Genomic DNA, 16,608 nt, shown 5'->3' on the forward strand with positions numbered 1-16,608 from the left:
ACTGATGGCAATGCACTGCCACTAAGCCTCCCATCGTCTCCGGCTGTAGCCACTCTCTCTTTCTCTCTCTTGGTGACGGAAGTTTTCCAAGACTCGCAAGCGAGGGTCGGATTCCCTTCGGTGCTGGCCGGCCAAGCGATTTTCTTGCCGATGAGCTTTGTCATAGCGTATTCGTGAGGCCACCTCCTCTCTAGATCGAAACTTGGGGTCTTCGGCTCTTCTCTGTCACTTAGCCTCGGTTTGCTAAGCTCGGAAATCATGGTCGGCACCTCGTCGGAGGGCCCATGCTCGATCAGTGTTCCGCCGCTTGTTCCTGAGACCGTTTCTCTTCACCTTCGCCATCCTCCGCACAGAACGTCGGCATGATCTGCTCCGAGAGACACCCCCCCCCTCCCCACTCTCTCTCCCAGAAAAGCGCCGCCCTGTCTCTCCGCCGATCTGTTGCTCGGCGCGCGATCTATCTCTCATCCTCGCCACTTTTCCAGCACCTGAGCCTGTCGCGCACTTCTTCATCGCTCCGCTCACACCAGCTCCGGCTCTTCTCCTCGCTCTATGTCCGTTTCTTCACTCTCTTTGCTTCCTCTCTCCCCCTCCCTCTCTTAGATATTGGCTTGCTAAACTATGCTACACCTCCGCTGTCTCTTCGCTGAGCCCTTCCTCAGCTGCGCCGAGTTTTTGCGTACGAACGGCAGTGTTCAAGGTTGACCCTAAACAGCTCCGTGTTTACAAGTTACGTTCTCGTATTCCATAATCGGGCAGCTGCAACACCTGTGATCTCTGATGACCGACAAAATAGAGATCGTGAATAAGGAGTAAGCATTCTTCCCTTTTTCTCACTTCATTTTGCTGTTGAAAACAGCTAGGTTCAGCATTCGGTTCAAAACTCTTGCAATCTTTCTCGAGTGCTTTATTCAAAAAAAGAAAAAAAAGAGCCTACGCTTCCTACCCAGATGCTCAACGTCAGAGCGAAAAAGAAAAATTATTCGCGGTACCTCTGCCTTGCATGTGTGCTGTCTGTGCGTTTATGCTTGGTTTGTTTTGTTTTATTTCTCTGCAGCGTCATCGAAACATATGTGCTTGTATATTTTAAATTTACCAAGTGCGACGAACGTTTTAGAATTTTTTTTTATCACGGCAGCCCTGCCCTCTCGAACCGACAGCCAGGGACTTCGACGCAGCAATGCCTCGTCCATTTAAGTGGCTTCCGCAGATGCAGCCTGTATTCCGAACGAGGTGTGCGTCGTCCGAGAAAAGCGCGCACCCCTCAGACTTGAAGCATACTCAATCTACTCTCGGCGTTCTTCGCCCGTCGGAGATCTGATCCTCGCGCTCCTCGCCTTCTGAGTGTTAACGAACTCTCCGGAAGACGCTGCAAAAGCTGTAAGTTTACCAGCTAAAGCTTCATTATTTAATATTTGTTCACATTTATATAATTACTTTTCCAAAAAAAAAGAAGATGTCAGGTCTGCGAGAAACGCGCAGCACAGGCACAACAAAAGCTCAAAGAGCGGCCTTTCTAGGGCCCGTTCTGTCTTTCTAGAGACAGACTGTCCGTTGTAATGATTTATAACGTCTGTCACAAAGCCTTCCGCAGTGTTCCAGGCAGTACAAAAATGTGGAAAGAAAGAAGTGATGAGGTGTTACAAATGAAGTAAAATATGTCATTGGAAGTGTACCTCAGTGTATCACGCTATAAAAGGAATATTTTTTTATTCCATGCATGTCCCAGGTTTTGCCAATATACGAAAAAAAAGGAAGATCATGCTTCTCTATTTCCATCAGCAGTCAACACGTTTATTGCGACAGCACATTTTTTTTTCGGGCAAATAATTGTGATAACGATGGCACTTTGGTTGGTTTTATAAGCTTTCGCTGCAGGAAGACTCCCTAATGGCAGTACCTATGGCGCCATTATTTCAAGAACTAAAATGAGAAATGTCTTTGTGAGTAGCTGGAAATCTCCGCTGGCTATTATGCGTCTGAGAACGTATAACTTGAACGTTTATGGAATCGTTTTTATTATAAAGCGTGATAAACATCTACGCCCTGCCCGGAGCTGAAACGTTAAACAGTGCTTGCCGTTCAGCTTCGTGGTGGTTGAGAAGGTAGTTACGCTGAACCTTAAGTCAGAGAAATACTACTTTTGCTTGAAGAAACCTCAATTTCTCGGTCACATCGTCAATCGCGCTGGAGCTCGTCTGAATCCTGAAGAAAGGTTACCGCTGTCGCACATTTACCCGAACCGTCGTATAAGGCTGTCTGGCGCTTCCTGAGCCTCTGTGCCTATTGCAGGTGATTTATCAGCGAGTTTGAACGTTCTTCGGCGCTGTCAACTCGCTCTACGAGAGATGACGTTGAAGTTGTGTAGGGCGACGAACTGCAAGCTACTTTTGATGATCTGCGCGGACATCTACAAATGACTCCATTTATTCGTGCCAGCTATGACGAGGCAGCTCGTACGAAGCTTCACAATGAGGCCAGAAGTTTCAGTCAGGGATCTGTGCTTGCGCAGCGCAAGAAGACACAGAAATAGTGAGTGTCTATCCAAGCATAGCACTACCCCATACAGCGGCCAATCGCTCGACAAATCAGAAGGAACTTCTCGCCAAGGTTTGTGCGCCTATCAAATTTTGGCCGTATTTGTATGGCCGTCCTTTCGGAAATATCGGTGATTATCATTCACCATTCTGGTTCTCAAATCTTTAGGATCCTTCGATGTGATGAAAACACTGAAACTGCAAGTGTCTGAAGTGCCGGTCATGTGGACTCAAAAGATTACGCGCTTAAAGGTGTACCATTCTTCCATGGCTAACAAGCCAAACCCTAACGGCTCTAAAAAAATTTCTACGCACAAATGGCAGAGACATCTAAATGCACGTATGAGATGCGTGGTTAAAAAGCTTGTAAAGATTCTGACCGCTTGTTATGAAAAGAAGTGAAATCAATATTTTATTTCTCTCTTTGCAATATACAGAAAGGGAGTTGACGTAAGGGCAAAAGCCGCCTGTAGCGGCTTGAGAAGCCCCTTTACGGCCCACATGGCAATGTGGTGAAAAAAGAGCTTAGCTTTGACAAGCCGTATTCGGAACGAGAATTTGCCAGCGATAAATACAAAAAATTATTTCGCGCGAATTTTGTGTAGACTGTTTAGTTATCATAAATTGTACCTGCAATGAGAAGCCGCAAAACCAATTTCCAATGTCGATGCTCATTTCACCGCACAGACAAGCACCAGATCCATAGAAACGCATATACACATCAGTCATACGTTTCTTTTCTATTTCTAAGAACGTCAAGAGCAGCTTGCACATCTGCCTGCATACCTCGCTAAATGCTCTGATCGTATCACTCACTGCCTTCCATTTGCCCTTTGAGCACATGCCGAAAAGGGTTCATTGTGCTTAAAAACCTTAGACCTTTACACATCCACTCTTCGACGCTCGTGGCATTCAGTGCTCCCCTCGACAACCCGTTGCCATTTCATTTCTGTCTGTCGCAAGATTTGATATCCTCACAGTATCTGCTGTTAGCGTCGTACGTTGTTTATGTGATCAGGTTGTAGCCATGCGATCATTACTTGATGAGGGAAAATATTTGTTTGCGCAGATCATCTGGCGTACCTTTGCACGGATAAATGAAATGTTGGCAATGTGATATCTGTAATACTGATTTTCGGTATTTCAGCAGGGACTGGATAAAATAAAAGCAAACGCTAAGCATTGGTTGTTTATTTATTTACATAGTCAGTTAGTTGTTTCTGCAAAAAAAAAAACTCAGGGCATCAAGTGAAGCAAGATGCGCAATACATTACAAAAAAATAACAATAATGGTTGTACCAAAGCACAGCATCAGTGGCGAGAGAGGGGCAAAAAAGAAAGAGAGAGTTGCCATAGGCGCCGGCGAAGTGCTTGCGTTAGTGTAATCCACTCCGCAATGGCTCACGATAAAAAAAGAGAAAAAATTCAACGTATCCGTTCTGCTGAAAATTAGCTTTACATGCGGATGTACGCTGAAGCGGGTCGCAGAAATGGAGTCTACTCGTATCCCGTCAACGCTCCTTGGCCTGCCGCTGCATGAATGTGGTGTAAGTGCACATTACTGTGGACAGCGAGTCGTTTGTTCATATTCTCTCGGTTTTAGGAAAACTGAATATCAATGCATTTTTTTGGCAGGAAAGCTTTTGCATGAGCAAAACGTAATCAATGTTCTGAGATTTCATGTATTCAATCCTTCCAGTACAGTTTAGCGGCTTCACTTCAACTTTTTAGCGTATGCAATGTGGCAACCTGCCCGGGCCATATAATTAGTAGAAGCGATTGACGCATCTCTGTGAAGATCAAGCAGTTTCGCGCTACGTGCTAGTGATGAACCGCATCCCGTAATTCTATCTTTCTTAAAAGGTCACATGGTTATGGTCTGAATATTCCAATCACTGTGGCCGTTCATGTGGGAAGGTTACCTGGCTTTAGGTTCCCATAAAGCGCTGCTTGGCTCCGTGGACTCGTACGCAGTGCCGCGCGAGACGCTGAACGTGGATATATTATGCGTGCTTCTTTTTCAGCGTTCACTGTGATTCCGTCTTCCGAGTGATCATCGACTGCATTAAGCTGTCAAAATACACACTTGATCTAACTAGAAAACGTCATTTCCGGAACTCCAGTCTGGACTGTTGCCGCCGGGAACGTTGTTATAATGAAAATGTCATTTTGTTTTTTCCGTTTAACTACCATCTTTGATGTAGCAGATACAATCGAACATCGTTTTACTAGCTGTAACGAGAACATTGTTTTACCACCCTTTCCGGAGAACTCTAAACAATATGATACGAGGGATACTTAGCACTTTCAAAGAATGTGAAGGCGAAAGGATTCCTAGGGCCTCTGTTCATATGGTGCTGAACTTTCTGCTGATGTGCTGTTGAAGCTAATGTTCCACTCAGTGCTAACGCCCTGTCGAACCTTTGGCTGGCTCTTTGGTGAGAATTCATATTGAAATTTGGATAAATGTTTGCTTGGCTTCCGAAAAACATCCCATTGGTGACCATACATATTCCACTGCATTAACGAACTATTATACTGATGTTTATAGAAATATTGTGTCGTTTACATTACTCGTAGCCGGAGGCGTGCTGAAACGATGCTTTAATTTTGTCACGAACATTGATGTGTGCGTGTCAGCAACTATTTTCTCTTTAATAAATTACATTGAACTCAGACCATGCCAACTGTACTCTTTAATAACATACTTACCTCACACTCTGTCTGATCAATTCTCCCAATGCACATTTCAATCACCACAGCACATATTTTCTATATCAATTTTCAGCATCATATTATGGTCCACTTGATTCACTGCAGAAGTTCGCACATCGTACCCAGCAACTAGAAAGCGTTCTTTCAGTATCCACACTCACAAGCATTATCTTATGATCTTCGAAGTAAAATGAAATATACTGTATCGCTTTTACACATTCTCCGTTGTGAAATGCCAGGTCAATGCATTATGCACGTGTCTCTATTAGCAGTTGCCGTTCGCCATAACGTTCAGCACATCAGCAGAAAATTCGACAGAAGGCGAACAGAAGGTCCAGGTAATCTTCCGCATTCACATTGTTAGAGAGTTCTGAGCATCCCCCGAATTCTTATTTTTTACTCCCGGGAACGCCACAGAAACGAAGTTGAAGCGGAGTTCAGGGACTGACGTGCTCTTCTTTTTCATTTTTTTTTACCCGCATGAGCGCTGCAAAGAAGTGAACGAAGTACTCGCGCAGCTGTCGCTCTCACAAGCTCACTGACAGCTTCTGAAAAGCGCATATGGATGAGTGTAACGCAGAGAGAACCTTTCTTGGAGAATGCATTCCGTTGGAGTAGATTAGCGGTTGGTGGACTCGACGCATACAGGCAGATTTTTCCGCTATCACTGCTTCAAAGCCTAGTAGAATCAGATGTATAGTTTTTTTTTTGCTATGGCAATAACGAAGTTGCATATAATAAGGCCGCAATAAGGCAACAACAAGAGCGGCCATGGTCAGCGTAGAGGAATAGATGGATAGACAAGACAAACCGAAATTCTGCTAGACATACGTGGCAGTAAATTACAGTAAAACAGGGGACACAATCCAGACAGCCGAGGCGGTGAACGACGCTGTATAGCATGAATACACGTCACTGAGTAATTTATTATTATAGAAGGGGCGCTGAAAGAGTTTTCGATCATAGCAAGAAAACATTGCGAACTAAGGTCAGGTTCCTGGGAACTTCATAGCGACGTGTTGTTTCACTGCATCCTTGAAAGGCATTTACGATCATTTGTCAGAAGTAGCCATAAGTATGTCGCATTCCACAACGGCATCAGCAACTTCACAACAAGCGGGCCCAACCGCTATTGGGAGGTCATATATTGCTATGGCAAATATATGGACGTCCAGGTGCACTTGAGCCGTCGTCGTCCCCGTCAGTGTAGCCACGATGTTCCGTATAAAGTCCGAGGGCGATAACATCGCGTGGTATGTCGTATCATCTATCTGCGAGTGAACGCGTGCGAGCGCTGCCGACGATCCCAGCTCCAGTGGGCGGGAAAGGTGCAGCTGTGTCCGACGTGCTATAATCCTATGACGTGGAAGGAGGGGGAGGCGGGCCCGGACGACAGTCTGCGTCGCTGCGACAGAAAGTGCGCACATTGATCGAGCGGGCGTGGTCGCCCGCGTGCGCGCGTTCGCTACCTTGAGATGAAATAGCAGAGGGCTCACACATCTCTACGTGCTGCTTCCTCATCGAAATCTTTGCGTTGCAGCTGCAGGCAGCACGAAACTAGCTCCACTCACTGCTGTGGCCGTGTTTCCTTGCGTCGGGGTTTCATCGTGTTGCGCTAGGTTGGATACTAAAGGAGGAGGATGCTAGAGGAGAACTTATCCGAAAAAAATTCCAATTTGTCGCTATCGCATTCATTGATTCACACTTGCTTTGAAACTGTGACTTATTTTGCCCATTTGTTTGCTTAGTTATGATTTAGTGCGTACGTACTGTCAGTATGTGGGGAATATTTTACAAAAGTGCATGAAGTGTGCCTCGACTGGCCCGAAATTGTTCTTTAAAAAAACTCCAGTAACAGCGGCAAGAGTCGAGCATATAACGAGGGGAACGAAACGAGCTTATACAGACAAGTACGCGCGCAATATATGTGAGCGGCAGGATATGAGTGAAGCACGACATTGCGCACGTAAAAATGAATGTACGAGGCCAAAACAAAAGCAAAAAAGAACGGGACATGTATGAGAAGGATAATAATGAAACTTACGAATGCAAAAAAAAAGAAAAAAAGAAAACGACGCTATGAGAAGATATGGAAAGGAAATGACAAAAAAGAAAGCAGAAGAACAAAAATACACCTGAAAGTGAACAACTTTACGTGCTATTGCTTCTGCCTTTTATGGCGAAAGGATTAAAGTACTTCCTTTGAACAGTTACACATGTCTGTTGTAGTGTATTGTACATGTGGATGAATTACGCGTCTAGAAATTTCCTGCCTCTGTAAGAACGTATGTATGGCTTTCTAGCGTGATTTTTACGAAAACTGTAACGGAGAATCCTGAGGAATGAAGGAAGGAAGGAAGGAACAACGGAAAGACAGGGAGGTTAGCCAATTCTTAGGCCGGCTGCCTGCCCAGTGCTGGGGAAAGGGGCAAGTCGATAAAAGGGATTGAAGAGAGACTTTACAATTAAGGAGAGAGAGAGAGAGAGAGAGAAATGTTTCAATGAAAAGCTGGAGATGTTTGCCTGGCTATTCGCCTGACATGCTACTCCAGGTGCTCCAGGAGAATACGACACTCCATGTTTAGAGTGTATCTCTAAGACCAGTTGTCCGCAAGAAGCGCAATAATGCTTTCAAAGCCTTCTGTGCTGAAGACGACTGGGCCAAGGTCCCAGAACCCTTTTTCCGATAAAGAGCGGCTATCAAGTTTATCTAACGCATATGAAAGTTCCTGTCTTGGAGCACTGAAACGGGGACACTCACACAGAAGATGGCATATCGTTTCTTCGCAGCTTCGGTTATTGCATGTAGAGTTGTTGGCCATTCCAATTAGACAGGAGTAGGCATTCGTGAAAGCCACGCCAAGCCACCGGCGGTACAGAAGCGTCTCCTCAGCTCGCGATACTCCTGACGGAAGACGGTGCTGGAGAGTGGGATCCAAGCTACATAGGAGAGCGTTGGTGAATTGCGCCGAGTTCCTCTGTGCAAGTGTAAGTGCACGTATGCGGAGTAGACACTGTCGCGTGCAGATCGGGCTGGCTCATCCGCACAGTCGTTACCGTATATACCACAATGAGTAGTTAGTTGCTGCTATAAGGCTCCTTCACCACCATGCAATCGATAAACAACACAGCATGGCGTATCAGTGGAAACCGGTACGTCCTGAGGTGTCGTGCCTATGCTTCGGGCGTTTCGCGTGAAATCGATTCAATGTGACAATACTTGATTTTTACAATTGCTTTGGCGGTGTAATTGCTAGTGATAACGTGAAGCATCTATCATTAATACGGCATATTGGGCGAGTCGGTATGTTAGCAGGCTTAGCAAAATGTGCAACGCGGTATACACACAAAAAAGAGGCATTTTATTGCGACAGTAGCTATATGGACACTCTCGGCAGGTTTTCGGCGTTGCCGTCATGTGCCGGATATGTATGTGCATGTATATATTGTGAGTATTATTCATACTCTTCATCATCTTACATGTACACACTCATCATCGCCGCTTGGGTCTGAGCAGCGTGGCTCTGACTCGAGGGTCAATAAAGAAGAATCTTGCGGCCTTAACGGTGTCTCAGAATATAAATAAAAGACGCAAAGAAAAATGGAACCGAAAATTCAAAGCGCATCGCCAGGATTCGAACCTGCGACCCCTCGATCCGCAGCACGCCGCTCTAACAATTTGGGGACGCGCCACTGGTTGTTTTGAATTGTAACGGCGAGCTATTTGTATATACCATTTAACGCTGGCAGTACTAAGAGCTCGGAGGTGCTTCAGCCTCTGTAGAATCATGTGCGAGATTGCCGGAAAGGCGCGCTTAAGGCAACGCTCCTGGCGATTGCTTCAGTTCGAAAACTGCCCTTGAGACGCGCACTAAAAAGTAGCCCGCTGCTGTACCCACTCGCGATATGGAACACCGGATAATCAACGCATCGACCGTCACCGCAAGGAAGGTGACGCGGAGGGGTCACTCCACGCGCTGCAGTTTTCAAGAAAAACATAAGAGCGCTGGGTTCTAGCCCGCTGCTCAAACACGAAGTAACAAATGTGACAGTTGATATTTCGCGCTCGTCCTGTGTATACCTGTGCGTTCTTTTCGGGCTTGCTTCCTTGCGTTTGAGCACAGGCCCGTGCTCTACAACTTAGGTGCACGTTAATCCCCCCCCCCCGAAGCCCTCCACTACGGCGTCTCTCATAATCATATCGCGGTTTGTGGACATTAAACCCCGTAGAATATGATATATTATTCGGCGTTTGAGCAGCGCGCTGCAAATGTGGAGCTGTGACCGTTAGTTTATGGTCATCCTGTCTGTGTTCTTTTCGTGAGTCCTTCGTGCTTGAGCGGCGCGCTGCAAGTATCGAGCTGCTTGCCGTTCTTCGTGTGACATTCTCATTTGTTGCTATCGCATTCATTGCTTCGTCCTTGCGGCGAAACTGTGACTTTTTTGTATTAGCTATCGTAGGGATAAATTTACTTTCATTTGCATAGCTGTACAAGGTAAACTTAGCATTATAATGCAAGTAAGTAAAACGAGTATTAAATGCGTTTATCGTACTATTGTATTGTTTCATTATTATGAAAGTATAAGCAATACAACCGCAATAGAAGCTAACTTATAGTGGGGTTGAGTTAAAAAGAAACCCTTGATTTCTTTTGTTCCATAAGGAACTTACATTTGGCGAAAGATGAGTTTCCACGATGGTTCTCGAGATTTGTTTGTAGCTGGTTGAGTTGAATTCAAAATAGCCAACAGTAAGCGCTAGCTGTTTTTATTTTCGGACAGGCCCAAAACGTATATTTTACCGTGATAACATGCTAGGCAAGCACAGGGAGTTCAACGGAGGATTTCCTTCGTGAAAGCACTTAGAACTCTCATGACAGACGTTACTTCCGTCATGCCACACCTGATGGAAGTGTGAGCTCTCAATTTCGAAGACTTCAAGGTCACTGAATGCGGTAGCATTCCTACAATTAAGGAAAATGACCCGCTAAAATTTCACAAGTCCTTCCCGAAGATGACGACGACGCCATAGTCTAAAAAGTCCGACACGTTCGGTAACCTGAGATGCGCGCTTTGTTCTGAACAAATGCCGACAGTCCGCCAGCGACGCCGACTTGCTCACGAAAGGAAGACCATGCATCTCCTAGGCTAAAGGTGCTGAAAAAGCAGGGTGTAGCATTTGAGCAGCACGTCATCTTCAGCGGCCTTCCTTAAGCTACACGTGTCAACTTCGACGATTCCCATCAGAGGCTAGAATTCCGCGATCGCTATAATGAAGTATAGTCTACAAGAATCTGGAGCTACCGCACCATACAAATTTGAGAATCCGCTGACGTGCTTCAGAGTAGCTGTAAAACAAGGGACCGAAAGCGTTGGCTTGCTGACGTCAGCAACGATATCATAATCCAAGGAGTGGCAATGCACTCTTCGAGAAAAAATACAAGCAAGAACGAAATGTCAGATGGCTTTAGGCATGGAGGCAGGCGAGGATGCAAACGATTTCGAAAAGTTTGTAGAAACGGGTTCACGCTAGGCATGCCCTACGAGCGCGGTCAAGGAGAGAAGCGATGCCCTAGGGATGGAATCGATTATTCGTTAATCAAATTTTATCTCCTAAAGTTAGCCTTTCATCGAATAATGGATTTCAATGTGATGTTTTTATCGATTAATCGAAATTTCTGATGGGTGCTTTAAAAAGGTATCTCATTCTTTGAGAGGCATTGTTTGTGTTTTATCTTGACCGAAGCCTTTCTATCACACGCGCTAGAGATCACATTCTCACGAAAGCGCATTTGCGCTTTCGTGAGAATTCGCACTTTCGTCCAATGTTTACAGGGGGCCCGTCGTCTTTCGGTGATGTCACGTATTGAAGGATATGTGGCCATCATCCATGGACGATTCGGCCGCATGTCGTATTTCCTCGAAGCCTGCCTCCTCGAGCGCACTGAAATCGGAGGCGCTGTCGGCTACGACACTGGTCGAAAAGACGCACTCGTAGGGACGCAATCACTTCTCCCTTTGTAAGTTAGATATTGTGGAAGCCCCCGATAGTACTATAATTGCGCACTAACGTGGTACCTCTTTCGAGGTCACCCATGCGAGATTGCACAGCAGCATACTGCCCTCGAACAGAGCACTTTATTATAGCAAGCATGCTCCCAGTCGGGATGCATGCTTGCTATGCTCCTGCCCGTTTTTCGGTAAGCAGCAGTTTTTCCGCTGTGAAAATTGCTCTAAACGTGTTCATTCGAAGTGTGTAACATGGTCTGATGAAGAGCTGCAACTTCTGAAGTCTGGATCGCGCTCGTTTTGCTGCAGTTTATGTGATCTGAGCCGTGCTGCTCGTAAGCCTAGCGAAGACAACTCGGCGGCGTGCAGCGATGAGCATTCCAGCTCTCAAACCGGTTCCCTCTCCACGTGCACCCCTCCGGGGGGCGATCTCGCCGGGCTGCGCCGCCTTCTCCTCGACGCTTTGGAGGGAATCTCGTTCCTCAGCGACGAGGTATCCCAACTACGTGAAGAAAACGAGCGCCTCCGTAAGGATCACTCCCGCGGTGTTGAACAACAAGCCCGCGTGGTCGCCTCCCTTCGTGCAGAGGTCCGCTTCCTGCGTGAGGAGCTGACGCGCCGCACGGCCGGAGTGGCAGTGAAGGCACCTGTGATCCCCCCAGCGCATGTGATCGTTGACCGATCAGTGACTTCCGAGCAACCTGCCTGCTCTGAACCACCTCTCTCCAAAACTCTTTCACCTTCGAATTCGCCGCCAGCTGACGTAGACACGTCCGAGCGTGGCAGTGTGATGCCTGCGACAGCCTCTTATGCAGCGGTGACTGAGGGTGAAAGAAAGAAGAAACCCGCCTCTTTTGGAGCTATGACAACATCGAATATATCTGTAGCTCAACGGCCACAACGGCCAAAGGCCATTTTTGTTACGAAGCTCAGCCCGGACACCACTGTTGCTGACATCAAAAAACATATTGCCTCATTCGATCTGTCTCCCATCTCCTGCCGGCGACTTCAAACCAAATTTCAGTCCTATTCTTCGTTCTACATCGAAGTCGACAAGGAAACACTACAACGCCTGAATGACCCTTCGATGTGGCCCCTCGAGTGCCTCTTCAAGCCATTTCGTGGGGAGCTGCGCGATGACATGCTTCATCCCTCTGAGCAAGTGACTGGAATCGAAAGTGCCGTGTAACGTAGACATATTCTACCAAAATGCTCGTGGTCTACGTACCAAGACACGAGAGTTTTTCTCTAATGTTCTTTCGTGTTCTTTTCCTATTATTGCTATTTCTAAAACCTGGCTGCGCACTGAAATTCCCTCATCTGACTTTTTCCCCCGACCTACACCACCTTTCGCGGTGACCGAGATTTCAGTGAAACCAAACAGAAAGGCGGTGGCGTGCTGATTCCCATTGACAATTCACTGAAATCCGTTAGACCGAAAGACCTAGACACTATCAAGGAATCCATTTGGCTAGAAACCAACCTTGAGCGCAGTGAAAAATTGTTGATTGGATGTTTCTATTTACCGCCCAGCATGTCCCCTGCCTCGTTTCATGATGTCATGTCTTCCATTGAACTTGTGGTATCTTCTCATAGTGGGCACAGAATTATTGTTCTTGGGGATTTCAGTGCACCTGGAATTGACTGGAGCACGCTTACCTTTTCTCATTACAATCATTTCATAGAGAAAAAGTGCTTTCTGGCGTTTAATTCCCTACTGCAACATAACTCAGTCGTCAATTCCAGTGGCAACGTCTTAGACCTGTGTGTGTCAAACGATCAACCCCTTGAAGTTTCCCGCTCCGACATCTCTCTTGTACGTCCGGACAAATTCCACCCGCCACTTAACGTAAGATTATCCGCATCAGCCGAAACAACGAGCTTCAGCAGTTACGTAAACAAATCTCCGAGATTTGCCTTCAAGCGAGGCGATTACACGGGCCTCTATCATCACTTGTCTACCGTTGAGTGGTCACAGGTTACTGACAAACCAAATGTTGATGAGCAGGTTGATCGGTTTACGGAGCTTGTACTGAGTAGCATGCGTAACTTTATTCCCCAATATACACCTAAACAACGTAAATATCCCCACTGGTTCTCATCTGAACTTATCAGTGCACTGAAGCATAAAGATCACGCACACGGGAAATCTAAATGTTCTCTATCCAGCGAGTGTAAGGAAGAGTTCAGCTTCTTTCCAACTCTCTCTAAACGCCTATATAAACGGGATCATAGTTCGTATATTGAATTCTTAGAAAAAAGCGACTCTGACAGGCCGGCTGAGTTTTGGAAGTATGTACGTAAACGGTCTAGCAAAAGCGGAGAGTCCTTCAGACTACTGGACTCAAATGGGGTAGAAGTGCATGCCGTCGCTGACTGTTTTGCCACGCATTTCTCATCCGTTTATAAGGCCTCAGACTATAGCACTGATGTCAGACAACAGCCCAAGGCGGTTAGCTCATCCAGTGCTTTATCGCTGGATGAAAATCTTATCTGCGAATGCATTAAGCGCTTAAAACCATGCTTATCATGTGGGCCAGATGGCATCCCCTCCGCCATACTAAAAGCTTATGGTAGTATATTTGTCCCAGTACTGACTACGATATTTAATAACTGCCTGGACACTTCCACATTTCCTAGCATGTGGAAAACTGCTCGTGTTTTTCCAGTATTCAAGTCGGGCTCTAAAACAGATGCTTCTAATTATCGCCCGATTTCTCTACTATGTGCCACATCAAAGATCTTCGAGCTGGCTCTTCACAACATATTGTCTTTTAGTGTGAAAAATTCATTGATTCCTAATCAACATGGTTTTCTCGCTGGCCGCTCAACTACCACAAATTTTGCTAGTTTCATGTCGCAGATCTCCGCAACTATTTCTCAGAGAGGACAGGTTGACGTAATTTACTGTGACCTGAGCAAGGCTTTTGACGTAGTCAGCCACACACTGATTATGGTTAAACTTGCGCACTTTGATGTTGACTTGTCAGTTGTGAATCTCCTGCAGAGCTATCTGCTCAATAGATATTGTTATGTAGCCGTAAATCGCCACACCTCTTCTTTGTTTAAAGTGACTAGTGGGGTCCCTGAAGGGTCGGTATTAGGCCCACTCCTATTTTTAATTTACGTTAATGTTGTTTCTTTTGCCATTCGTAATTCTTCTTTCCTCTTGTATGCCGATGATATCAAGATTTTTAAGGAAATTCATTCAGTTAACGACTGTCGCTTGCTGCAGTCAGACTTGCGCTCTTTTTCCGAATGGTGCAACGGTAATAACCTTTCTCTGAATACCTCGAAGACAAAATTCATGTCTATCACTCGCAAAACATCTAGCGTGTCATTTCAATACTCTGTCAATTCTGTGCCGTTATGCAAGGTTTATGAAATCAGTGATCTTGGTGTTGTTGTTGACAGCGCGTTAAACTTTTCTTCTCACGTTAAGCGTGCTGCTATGCGGGGCCTTCGTTCTCTCGGATGTGTTTGTAGAATATCTCGAGAATTCAGGTCTCCCATGGCCCTACACAAATTGTACACGGCAATATGTCTTCCGCAACTTGAGTATGCGTCCGTGATATGGAATGGCACTGCTCAATCCAGCGGTAACACCATTGAACGAGTCCAGAAAAAATTCCTCAGCATATATAACCATCGCTTTGCTAAAAATGACTCTGGATCTCGTTCAAATACTGCTGAATTATTATCACTGCCATCACTTCACTGCCGACGAAATCGCTCTGATCTCTTATTTCTTTACGAGCTAGTCCACGGTATCATATCCTGCCCTGTACTTCTCAATTGTGTAAATTTTCGAATTCCGCGTAAGTTAACCAGAGAGAACAGACCGTTTCACGTACCCGCCTGCTTCTTCCAACACTCTACCGTTCACAGAATACAGTCTCTATAATGTTAATTTTCTTGATCTTGACGTTTTTCATAGCCCGCAATCATTGTTTTTATCCGATCTTTGCACTGTTTTGACATAGTGTGGCACAATGTACCAAGTCTTCCCTTCTCAGTCTTTCCACATAGTTGTGTATATGCAAACTAATTTTTTATTCCCCGTCAATATTTCTCGTGTTGTCTCATTTTACCCCTCCCCTTTTGTGTTCATTTCTCTTTGTCTACGTGTTTTTGCTCTTTTTATTTCTGAAAACTGTCTGTATTTTATTGTTTATTTTTATTGTTTTTTTTGCGTGCGCCAGCACAAAGACCTTACGGTTGTTCCTGGGCACGTTAAATGAATGATTGATTGATTGATTATTATTATTATTATTATTATTATTATTATTATTATTATTATTATTATTATTATTATTATTATTATTATTCCTGATCTTCACATTTCCGCTGTGTAGGTTATATTGCTTCCGCTAACTTGATTCTTGTTTGTTACTGTGTTTCAATGTGGCGTAAATGAGTTGCATGTCTTCTTTCTCTGATTATTTTACGCGACAAAGTTGCCAATATATATGTCATCTATAGTTTGCCGATGTGCCGGGCCCAGTCCTCCAAGCCACCGTCTGGCTTTGACAGGCCTGTTATTTGTTTTGTACAACTCATGATGACAGTAAATAATCAATCAATCAATCAATCATTTATTTAACGTGCCCAGGAACAACCGTGAGGTCTTTGTGCAGGCACACGCAAAAAAAAATCACTAAAAATAAACAATACAATACAGACAGTCTTCAGAAATAAAAAGAGCAAAAACACGTAGACAAAGAGAAATGAGCACAAAAGGGGAGGAGTAAAATAAGACAATATGAGAAATATTTAAGGGGAATAAAAAATTAGATTGCACATATACAACTATGCGGAAAGGCGGAGAAGGGAAGACTTTGTACATTGTGCCATACTATGTCAAAACAGTGCAAAGCTCGGATAAAGACAATGATTGTGGACTATGAAAAACGTCAAGATCAAGAAAATTATTATTATAAAGACTTTGTATTCTGTGAACGGTAGAGTGTTGGAAGAAGCAGGCGGGTACATGAAACGGTCTGTTCTCTCTGGTTAACTTACGCGGAATTCGAAAATTAACACAATTGAGAAGTACAGGGCAGGATATGAAACCGTGGACTAGCTTGTAGAGAAATAAGAGATCAGAACGATTTCGTCGGAAGTGAAGTGATGGCAGTGATAATGACTCAGCAGTATTTGAACGAGATCCAGAGTCATTTTTAGCAAAGCGATGGTTATATATGCTGAGGAATTTTTTCTGGACTCGTTCAATGGTGTTACCGCTGGATTGAGCAATGCCATTCCATATCACGGACGCATACTCAAGTTGCGGAAGACATATTGCCGTGTACAATTTGTGTAGGGCCATGGGAGACCTGAATTCTCG

At 45.1% G+C, this 16,608-nt stretch overlaps 1 protein-coding gene and 1 long non-coding RNA gene across 3 annotated transcripts in view; one reads left to right on the top strand and one right to left on the bottom strand.

The window, feature by feature from the left end:
• LOC119390763 (uncharacterized) overlaps positions 1-4,649 on the bottom strand; it is a 41,092-nt gene extending 36,443 nt beyond the window's left edge. Inside the window, exon 1 of the long non-coding RNA XR_005183487.2 lies at positions 4,460-4,649. This is a non-coding gene — a long non-coding RNA (uncharacterized LOC119390763). The remainder of the gene's footprint in view (positions 1-4,459) is intronic.
• Positions 687-16,608, top strand: part of LOC119390762 (monocarboxylate transporter 9) — a 67,285-nt gene continuing 51,363 nt past the window's right edge. The window contains exons 1-2 of one of the 2 annotated variants that reach the window (XM_037658462.2): positions 687-812; positions 1,139-1,380. The gene's annotated coding sequence lies outside the window, so the exon portion shown is untranslated. The remainder of the gene's footprint in view (positions 813-1,138; positions 1,381-16,608) is intronic. The other variant, XM_037658463.2, reaches the window with a different exon arrangement.

Source organism: Rhipicephalus sanguineus, chromosome 4 (genome assembly GCF_013339695.2).
Source record: "Rhipicephalus sanguineus isolate Rsan-2018 chromosome 4, BIME_Rsan_1.4, whole genome shotgun sequence".
Taxonomy (NCBI): domain Eukaryota; kingdom Metazoa; phylum Arthropoda; class Arachnida; order Ixodida; family Ixodidae; genus Rhipicephalus; species Rhipicephalus sanguineus.